Here is an 11,167-nt window from a genome sequence, read left to right as displayed (position 1 = left end):
ATACAGCCCTTTCTTTCTTTTTTTTTTTTTAATTTATGGCTGTGTTGGGTCTTCGTTTCTATGCGAGGGCTTTCTCTAGTTGCGGCGAGTGGGGGCCACTCTTCATTGCGGTGCGCGGGCCTCTCACTATCGTGGCCTCTCTTGTTGCGGAGCACAGGCTCCAGACGCGCAGGCTCAGTAATTGTGGCTCACGGGCCTAGTTGCTCCGCGGCATGTGGGATCTTCCCAGACCAGGGCTCGAATCCATGTCCCCTGCATTGGCAGGCAGATTCTCAACCACTGCGCCACCAGGGAAGCCCAATACAGCCCATTTTTAAGATGTGCCTTTTGAACAGATTTAGGAAGAGCTTTCAGTCCAGGAACAGCAGTACTCGGTGGCAGTGCCAATTCACCTTGGTGGGTGGATGTGTGGTCTTAATTTCCCTATGTATCCTCTGAGTTCTAGCACTCCACAAAGTGCCCTTGGCTAGCTGTACATCTCCCTACATGTGTGTATCAGGACCACCAATTTCTGCTTATAGCAGTTCCCAGATGACTTGGTCTATAATTTCTGGTGCACCTTTGATACCAGCTATGATGGTTAGTTTTGTGTCAGTTCAGTTGGGCTACAGGGTGCCTAGATATTTGGCCATTTTTCTGGGTGTTTCTGTGAGAGTAATTTTGGATAAGATTAACATTTAAATCAATAGACTGAGTGAATCAGATTTCCCTCTATAATGTGTGTGGACCTCATCCAATCAGTTGAAGGCCTGAATTGAACAAAAAGGCTGACCCTCACCTGAGTAAGAGAGAATTCTCCTACCTGACAGCCTTGAACTAGGACATTGGTGTTTTTCCCATCTTAGACCCAAACTGAAACTTGGACACAAACTCGGGTCTTCCTAGGTTCCAGGTCTTTGGACTGAGACTGGAACTAAATCATTGGCTCTTCTGGGTCTCCACCTTGCTGAATCCGTCTGCAGATCTTGGGACTTGTCAGCCATCAGGACCAGCAGGCGATAGTTACAGAGATAGATAGATAGATAGATATAGATTTGTTATAATATAAGGAATTTATTTGTTTTATTTATTTATTTGTTTTATTTATTTATTTGCATACTATTTACATACTATCTCCTGTTTGTCTGGAGAACCCTGACTAATACACCAGCAAAGTTTCACCTCCAGGTCCAAACTGGGCCTTTCCAGAGAAGTCCAAACAAGGTGTCACCAGCCTTGTAAATTCATAAGAATCAAACACGAGCCCCCACTAGTCTGGTTTCCATGTCTAATTCTCAAAAGGCTTTGACCTTGGGGGATTTCCCTGGTGGCACAGTGGTTAAGAATCCGCCTGCCAATGCAGGGGACATGGGTTCGAGCCCTGGTCCAGGAAGATCCCACATGCCACAGAGCAACTAAGCCTATGGCCACAGCTACTGAGCCTGCGCTCTACAGCCCACAAGCCACAACTACTGAGCCCACGTGCTGCAACTACTGAGACCTGCATGCCTAGAGCCCATGCTCCACAACAAGAGAAGCCACCGCAATGAGAAGCCCGCACAGTGCAACGAAGAGTAGCCCCTTCTCGCCACAACTAGAGAAAGCCCACACGCAGCAACAAAGACGCAATGCAGCCAAAAATTAATTAATTAATTTTTTAAAAAGGCTCTGACCTTGGGCTGGCCCACCATGTTGCTTATCACTACTCAGATCTGACCTTTCTCAATGGGTGAACCCACACTAAGCCTTTGTGCTCAAGGGCAAAGGTGACCTTTCCCTTTGCTGCTTCTTTTACTCTAAAGACATGATTTTGGCAAACTGTCTACATATACCCTAGAAACAACCTCAACTTGCTTTTGTATTGATTTCACTTCTCCACTTTCAGTGTTGGAAAATGATGGAAATCGGCAATCAGCAAGAGACAGCAATGCCCTGCTATGTGACTGAGAGAGGACAATTCTCTCCTAGCCCACTGAGCATTTTTTTTTTTTTTTTTTAGAAATGCAGCAAAAATGTATTCTGACAGATGCCTTTGGCTCCCTTTGCAAACACAGCTATATAGAGTAGGCTCAAAAAAGTGACAGGATGTTGCTTTAACTGCACTGGTGATGGAGAATGAGTTAGACAGGACACAGCATACACTGACACAACAATCACCCATCACAACTGTGGCCTTAGGATGCCCATGAGCTTTTGGAGGCAGGCAAACTTGCTTCAAGTTTACATATATCTAAGTGTTCCCAGACTATGTTACTTTGTGACACAGGAGGGAGTTGTTACCAACCAGTCTCCTTTGCCCACCTCACAGCAAGCCAAACGCTGAGATGCTGAAGTTCATAGCTGAGAAAGAGTTTATTCACAAGGCAGCCAAGAGACGAGACAGGAGAACAAGTCTCATATCCACCTCCCCGGTGAGGAACTTGAGATATTTATGGAATAAAGAAGCAGGCTGGTCTTAGGCACGGGGAAAGGGGATTGGAGGTGGGGAGAAGGTGAGGTAGTTGGTGTCCTAAGCAGACGTACCTGGGTTACGTACTTCTTCATGGGACACGTGTTCAAAATTCGAGGCACTTAGCATGATCTGAGGGTGAAGTTTTCAGCCCTCTGACTTCAAAAGGTCATTCATTGGACAGCTGCACAGGCCCAGTTTTGTGATCAGGGGGTCCAAGCAGTGTTGGCTGGCTGGAACTGGGCAAAAGCTGATTACAGATTCCTGGAAAACAACTTAAGCCTCCTCCTGCCCCATTACTACTTAAGCCTCCTCCTGCCCCATTACTATAGTGACCCATACGTCAGAGGCATTGTCTATCAGGGTGGTTAAGAAGTCTGGTGACCTCTTTGACATAAATCACAGCAAGATCTTTTTTGACCCACCTCCTAGAGTAATGGAAATAAAATCAAAAATAAACAAACGAGACCTAATGAAACTTAAAAGCTTTTCCACAGCAAAGGAAACCATAAACAAGACAAAAACACAACCCTCAGAATGGGAGAAAATATTTGCAAAGGAAGCAACTGAGAAAGGATTAATCTCCTTTTTCAGCTCATGCAGCTCAATATCAAAAAAAAAAAAAAATAACAACCCAATACAAAAGTGGGCAGAAGACCTAAATAGACATTTCTCCAAAGAAGATATACAGACTGCCAACAAACACATGAAAAAATGCTCAACATTACTAATCATTAGAGAAATGCAAATCAAAACCACGGTGAGGTTATCACCTCACACCAGTCAGAACGGCCATCATCAAAAAAATCTACAAACAATAAATGCTAGAGAGGGTGTGGAGAAAAGGGGGCCCTCCTGCACTGTTGGTGGGAATGTAAGCTGATACAGCCACTATAGAGAACAGTATGGAGATTCCTTAAAAAACTAAAAATAGAATTACCATATGACCCAGCAATCCCACTACTGGGCATATACCCTGAGAAAACCATAATTCAAAAAGAACATGTACCACAACTTTCATTGCAGCACTATTTACAATTGCCAGGACATGGAAGCAACCTAAATATCCATCGACAGATGAATGGATAAAGAAGATGTGGCACATATATACAATGGAATATTACTCAGCCATAAAAAGGAACAAAATTGAGTTATTTGTAGTGAGGTGGATGGACCTAGAGTCTGTCATACAGAGTGAAGTAACTCAGAGAAAAACAAATACCATATGCTAACACATATATATGGAATCTACAAAAAGGGTACTGATGAACCTAGTGGCAGGGCAGGAATAAAGACACAGACGTAGAGAATGGACTTGAGGACCCGGGGAGGGGGAAGGGCAAGGTGGGTCGAAGTGAGAGAGTGGCATGGACATATAGACACTACCACATGTAAAATGCATGGCTAGTGGGAAGCTGCTGCATAGCACAGGGAGATCAGCTCCGTGCTTTTTGACGACCTAGAGGGGTGGGATAGGGAGAATGGGAGGGAGGCTCAAGAGGGAGGGGATATGGGGATATATGTATACTTATAGCTGATTCACTTTGTTGTGCAACAGAAACTAACACAACATTGTAAAGCAATTATACTCCAATAAAGATATTTTTTTTAAAAAGGAAGGATAAACTCAAAAAAAAGTCTGATGGTATATTACTTAGGCTTCATGAAGCTCGGAGGGTACGCACTTAAAGAAAAGGAAAAACAAGTAAAGCGGGCTTAATTAGTAAAGGCAGGTTACAAGCAGAGTAGTTTTTAACAAGCTGTTCCATAATCTGCTGTTCTGTAAGACACACCCGAGGACTTCTGTTAAGGCACCAGCTTCTGTTAACCCTATGGGATATGGTTCCAAAGTCTGTACTTACGTGCTAAAATTATGGGATCATAGGACTGAAGATACTGTTCTTAGCTGAGCCCAAAGGATTCTGACCAGGGTCATGCTGTTGAAACAGGCTGGGTGACAATGGAACATAAACATAGCCAACCCATGCTTAATTTTCTTCTCTGTCAAATCTGGGCAACCTATTTTGTAGGGTGTTTGTGAGAATCAAGTGAAATAATAATAACAGTGATAATAGAAAATACTTACATAGTACTTATTACATGCCAGGCACTGTTTTAAGCACTTTTGCGTGTATGAACTTATAGCAGTAGTAAAAAATTATAAAAGCATTCTGCAAAAGTAATGTGGCTAGTATTAGAAACATAATCACTAATCAGTGTTATCTTGCACTTTTGCATAAGGAACTATATCCAGAAGCAAGTTCTTGCTATAACAAATATTGCAGTGACCACTGAGATACTAATGGTGACCAGGAAACAAAATGATCTAGCCAGCCAGATGTGGCACTCTAGGAAGCCTCATGGCCTTAACCACATGCTAGAATCTGCCTTTCCCAGCAGAAGGGCACGGACACTGATAATACCCAAGCTGCTTGCTGCCCAGCTGTCAGACCATACATTGTCCAGGTTGTCCTTTCTGACTGTTTTCACCAGCTCTTACTCTGTCCTGTAGAAGCCATGTCATCTTTCCTTTCTTTATTCTTCATTGCATCTTCCAAGCACTGGTCATCTTTCTTGAGCTTTGGGGTCCAAACTGATCAGACACAGTGGCACAAAACAAAGAGAGAACTGCTTCCTCATTGAACCAACCAGGTCTGTTTTTTGAACTGTGTTATTCAGAACTGAAAAGGCAGTAACTTTCAAAAAAAGAGATGAAGATTTATGTCTCTTGCTGAAGAAAAAAAATGAGCAGGGCAGTGTGCAGTGTACCTGTCCCCTCTGCCTCTTCCCACTGATTAAGGTCAACATTCATCCAAGTATTCCTGAGACCATCCTGGTTTCCAGTTATTGTCTCAGAATAATTATTCATAGAGCTTTTCTCACTTTCTGAAGTGTACTGGTTTGGGCAATAAATCATATGGTTACTTTATTTATGAACAGCCGTGGAGTGCTGCATCCTGATATAGCGTGAGACATGCTAAGAGTAGTAGGCTGGAAGACCAGGGCTCTAGACCCACCTACACCACTGGGCCATGGGCTTGGGCAACTCACTTACCCTCTCAGAACCTCAGTTTTCCTGTCTGCAAAATGGACATGGTTCCTGCTCTGTTCTCTTCGCAAACTTGCAGTGAGGAATAGGTGGCATTTTGGTATGAAAGCACTTGATCAGCTTTGCACTACCACACAGATGAAAGTTCTTTTTATGATGACAATATAGATCAGATTATTTCATCCTATTATCTAATACCTCACTAGGAGTTTTCTCCTTCATGCAGAGGAAGAGAATCCATTTTAGAATAGGGACTGTCATAGGTAACAACTGACTTGTTCTGCACATGAACTTGACATTATGCAGGTGTCACATTGTAAAGTGCCACACGCTTTGTGGATTTCCCCTCCCCCCTTTCCTCTCCCACCCTAATAAAGAGTCTCCATGTAATTCATCCCAAAGGACATGGTTGATCTTTCTGGATACTAATAAACAAAGAACTTGATGGTCCCAATCCTTTGTGAAAATTCACATTCTTGGTCATTTGTCCTGATGTTTCCTAAGACATTTATTCTTTTGTGGCAAAGAAAAATCTCAACAATGATTGCCAAACGTTGGTGATCTGAATACACAGGATTTCCTGATAGAATTGTTTTCTAGTGCAGAATCCTATCTTCACCTTTTCACCCGTATGCGCTTCCCACAGAGATGGTGGACAAGGAGGCATGACTTCCTTCAGGGACGTGACAGGCTTGTCTGGGCAGCTCCACTAGGACTTAGGACCCATGAGGTTCCACTCCTGAGAAGAGGTCACCATTCATGGAATACATCCCCAGCTTTGCTTGCCAGAAGCAGGCAGGCACCCAGGGCATCAGTTTTATTTTATCTGGACTTTCTGAACAATTAGTGGCCCAGTGCCATTAGAGACGTCATTTGTCACACTATAAACTTTGCAAAAGAACACAGAGGAAGCAAACATGGAGAGCAGAACAATGAACCATAAGTCAGAGATGCTCCTTCCTTAGATCTTTCAGGATGCGATTTAATGAAGTCAGTTCTCAGGATTTCATCTACAAGTAGAGAAATCCAGTGAATGAATTCAAAAGCTTTAAAGACATCCTCTCAAATTGAAGTGTTTCTTCTTCTCCTTCTTTAGATGTGAAAGAGAGAGGAAGAGGAAAGAAAACGCATTCATTCATTCAATAAATATTTATTGAGCTTCCAGGTATGTTTTTGATGCTGGGAATACAGTAGTAATTAAATAGACAAAGAACTGCCTCGTGCAGTTAACATTCTAGTCAAAGAGAAAGGGGAAAAGCAAAGAAACAAGTACAAAACAGAATGTCAGGTAACAGTAAGTGACTGGGGTGCAATTATTAGACAGGGGTGCCAGGGAAGGACAGAGTGGGTAATAACTCCCTGCTTCCAGTGTTACCTTTGCCTTCAGCCAAAGGGCTTCATCTTCTTTCTGCAACGCCCTTGGGAAGAGCTCTTTGACTGAGTCCCAAACCAGGCCCTTGATATGCTAAAGGACTTTAAATAATCCTCTCTCAAAACAAGAGCTTGGTAAAGAATGCAATTATTGTCTTGCAGCAAAATCTTAGTTTTGAATGTCAAAAGCTAAATATTACCCCAGTCTGTCTCTTTGTAGTCCCTCAATAATAAGTCGTGATATCCCCCCAAGCAGATGAATGGCTCAGGTGAACTGAAAAAAAAGGTAAAATGCATAAGCAGGTGAGTAATTTGCATAAGCACCCTCATAATTTCTAAGCTCCTACTGAGCTGTAGACACTATGCCAGCTCCCGACAGAACAATGTAAATAAGATAACGGTCCTTTGCCTCAAAGACAAGTCTCATGGAGTCATCTATAAGATGAAGAACTGGGACCAGATCGGTGTTTCTGAACAGGATGCTTTTGCATTTGGGACAGGACAAATTTTTGGTGTGTAGAATCTACCATCCTGTACTGTGTAGGGCATTTAGCATTCCTATCCCTTGCAGTCTTAGTTTGCTAGGGCTGCCATAACAAAATACCACAGACTGGATGGCTTAAACATCAGAAATTTATTTCTCACCATTCGGGAGTCTGCAAGTCCAAGACCAAGGTGTCAACAGGTTTGATTTCTCCTGAGGCCCCTCTCCTTGGCTTGCAGATGGCCATCTTCTTGCTATGTCCTCCCATGGCCTTTTCTTTGTACACTTGCATCCCTGGTATTTGTCCCTTCTTCTTATAAGGACGTTAGGATTAGGGCCCCACCTTTATGACCTCATTTAAATTACCTCCATAAAGCCCTGTTTCCAAATACAGTCACATCAGGGGGGTTAGCGTTTCAAAGCATGAAATTTGAGGGGACACAATTCAGTTCATAGCAATTGGCCAACTAACTACTGGTAGCTCCAACCAAAGATAGTCAAATATATTCTCACATATTCTCAAATGTCTTCTAGACTCCTAAGAGGAATTCCTGTTCTATGTTCTACAATGCTGAGGATTTCCACATCTACTTCACATAGTTACAAATACCTGTTTGCCTGCCAACTTTGGCTCTCATTTTCTGATGACTGGGAGATGGTTCTCTGAGAAAAGTGCTTTCTTAACCAACTCCAGTAGAAATGCAATGCAGTACTTATATCATTAGGTAAAGCTGATAATATCAACTCTCTTTCAGAGTTTGCCAGCCCTAAATTAAAATACTATTAAGCACAGGCAGATGGACTTAAAGTGTTATTTATATAGTGCCTCCCTAGACTGAATACATTTTTTTTGACAAATGAATATCATAAAAGTCAGTAGCATCTGTTTTGAGATCTAAAGCAAAAAGTATTTAGTGAGGAGTGTAGAGGGAGGAAGAGTCTCAGGGGAAAAAAACGTGAGTTCTAGATAGAAGGAGAAGACAAAGCATGACCCTCCGGCCAGCTAAAGTTAAGACATTAAACACGGTAACCAGGAAGTCTTTTGCATGTGATTTCCATATTAATACCAGCCCCGTGTATCGAGTAGCTACAGTGCCAAGCATGGGAATATGAACGTTCCATATATGCTGTTATTTGATTTAATATTGTTAAAAGCCAATTAAAATATAAGGATATTTCTGCAGCCCTTCACTCTTCCTCAGCGTCCCCCTTCCCCCTCCATACACACACCTCTTGATCCAATTTGGAGACAGAGATACCGTGAATGAGAAAGATGGTGCACTGGCCTAGGAAAGTGACATTGGGAGAGCTGAGAAGTGGACATATTTGAGACTTATTTAGGAGGTGGGATCAGCAGAATTTAGTGACTTTGGGTTGTTTACGGGCTAAGGGAAAATGAATAGTCCAAGATGGTGCCCGGGGCAACTTTTTGCCAGGGGCTGGCATTCACTGCAGAATAAAATACTGGAGAAGGAATGGGTTCAGGAATTCAAAAGAGATCTATAGGGCTGCCATTGGGCAGGAAACATTTTGTTGAGGGCCTTCACTCCCTCTGCTTCCTAGGGGCTTTGTAATTATCTTAAGCTCTTTGTGTCAGTTTCCTCAAAATGCGAAAAGCTGGAATACTCATTCCTACATCATACAGGATGGTTGTGAGGATGAGGTGAGAGAACATACGTGACAGTGTCTGAGGCATGGAAGGCATTGATCAAATATTCTTCTTCTTCACCGTCTTTCTTCCTGTCAACTCTGGGTCTGTGATTCTACAGATACCCTCGAGTACATCAGCATCTGTAGGGATGGGCTGAGAGACAAAGGGTAAAATACAGAGGCTGGATGAGGTAACATCTGGTATATTGGTAGATCAATCTGAAATTAGAGTTCAGGTGAAGAGTGGTATCCAAAAAGAGCAAGTGGAAAAATGTCCCAAAGAAATTATGCTGCTTTCACAGTTCTGACTGGTAACCACTCTGCTTTCCAGAATTTGGTGTATTTAGAAATGAATGAAGTACCCTTAGCCACAGACCAGGTTTCATAATGTGTACTCACACCTCAGATTTCCAAACGGTGTCCTCCTCTTCTAGGTTCCTGCATAATTTGAGACCAGTTTTCCAGCTTTCTCCGTTGTACAGCTCTGTGGCTCTAAGAACTAGCGTGCGCCTCCATAGCCAGGAATGAGGCCTGCTTCTTCTTGATCTTCTGTCTTCTGGAGGAAAATTGGTTTGCAGTAGGGTAGGGGCCAAGGTGAGAACACTGCAGACAACTAACCTTAGAGAAAATCTGGCCAAAGAGGAGAGGTCAGACCCTTAATATTCTGGAGACTCTCTCTCTCTCTCTGTGTCTCTCTCTCTGCCTCTCCCTCTGTCTCTGTCTGTCTCTCTCTCCAGTATTTAATTCCAAATGGTTCATATTAGAAAGTATCCATGCTCATAATCCACTCAGGTTTATTTTTGTTAAATCTAATTGTTACAAATAGCACCTTATGTTTGCACAAATATCCTTTGAGATTATCCAGGGATGGGTTAATCTGCAGCATAGTTTATATCCTGTGGCAGGCTCACCAAACAGCTGCCTCTGGAGCCACCTGCTGACACAGTTTAGGATCCCGAGCATTTAATGTGACTAAGGAAAGAGTCATCCGGGCTAATATGAGAAAGGCACAATCTACACCCTGCTCTCTTGATCCCCTTGACTTACTGTAACACCAGAAGCAAATCCATACAGACATTTCTTTCCCCTCGCAACCCACACACCCAACCCTCCCACCCACCTTCAAAAAAGATGTTGCAATTTCCTTGGTATCTGTTTCAATCAGGAAATCCTCTGTAGTGGGAGTCTATGGTTCTTGGGCTTCTGATATCTTTGGCGCTCTGTGCCAGCTCCTACTCCTTCCCTAAGCTGAGTCTCTCCTCCATTAGACTCCACCTCGGAGGTGCTGAGTCACAGGTACTTGGAGCAGTGATTGTTTCAGTAGAAAATCTCTGCACATATTCCCAGGCCAAATAATGCCAGGAGAAGTGGGAAGGGGAATGACAAAGAAAAGGAGCCAAAGCTCTGCTGAAAGCACCAGAAAGCCCACCACTAAAAGTAATGAGGATCATCCTCAGGATGGAGAAGATGGTACCCAAGTTACTTTGGCTTAGAGTAGTTCAATTTCTTAGTAAAGAGTCACAGATCTTGTATGTGAGGCAAAGAATTTAATGATTAGGACATCACACTGCTACTCACCACATGGCTGTGTACCATCTGCCAATCAGTGATTCCATCATTTAAACCGCCTTCTCTTTTAGAATGCAAATATCCCTGCAAAGGCTAAAACCTGACAGTGGACAATTTAGTGTGAGCTGTTCTGATCATACAATCAGATCAGCACTGTATTACTCAACAAAATACCGTATACTCAGTGGTTATGGTTCTGGAGGTTGAAAGTCTGAGATCAGGGTGCCAGCGTGGTCCGGTTCTGGTGAGAGCTTTCTTCTTGGCCTGCAGGTGGCTGCCTTCTGACTGTGTCCTCACATGGTGTGGAGAGAGAGGGAGTGGGGTGGGGAGAGAGAGAGATATCAATCTTTGGTGTCTTATAAGGGCATTAATCCCATGAAGGTCCCATTCTCATGACCTCATCTAAACCTGGTTACTCCTTGAAGGCCCCATGGCCAAATACCATCACATTGGGGGTTATGGCTTCAATATACAAATGAAGCGGGGGGCACAATTCACTCCATAGCAAGTACCAAGTTTATCTCTTGGGCACAGGATTATTCCTGGGCTTTGGAAAAGAGGAGAGAGGATTTTTTTTCCCCTGGTGGTGGTGGCGGTGGTGATGGTGATAGTGGTG

The 11,167-nt window shown here is 43.2% G+C and overlaps 1 long non-coding RNA gene across 1 annotated transcript; it reads right to left on the bottom strand.

Moving 5' to 3' along the window:
• Positions 1 to 5,050: 5,050 nt before the first annotated feature.
• Positions 5,051 to 10,759, bottom strand: LOC149746913 (uncharacterized). The gene is made up of 3 exons (XR_016388311.1): positions 10,103 to 10,759; positions 9,382 to 9,535; positions 5,051 to 9,136 (listed from the first exon to the last, which is right to left on the bottom strand). It is a non-coding gene; the product is annotated as an uncharacterized LOC149746913 (long non-coding RNA).
• Positions 10,760 to 11,167: the final 408 nt, after the last annotated feature.

This window comes from Delphinapterus leucas, chromosome 17, assembly GCF_059928025.1.
Source record: "Delphinapterus leucas isolate spDelLeu-1000000601 "Yukka" chromosome 17, BTC_Dleu_Yukka2, whole genome shotgun sequence".
Taxonomy (NCBI): Eukaryota; Metazoa; Chordata; class Mammalia; order Artiodactyla; family Monodontidae; genus Delphinapterus; species Delphinapterus leucas.
Note: the sequence above shows the minus strand (reverse complement) of the source record. Positions and strands in the feature narration are given on the sequence as shown.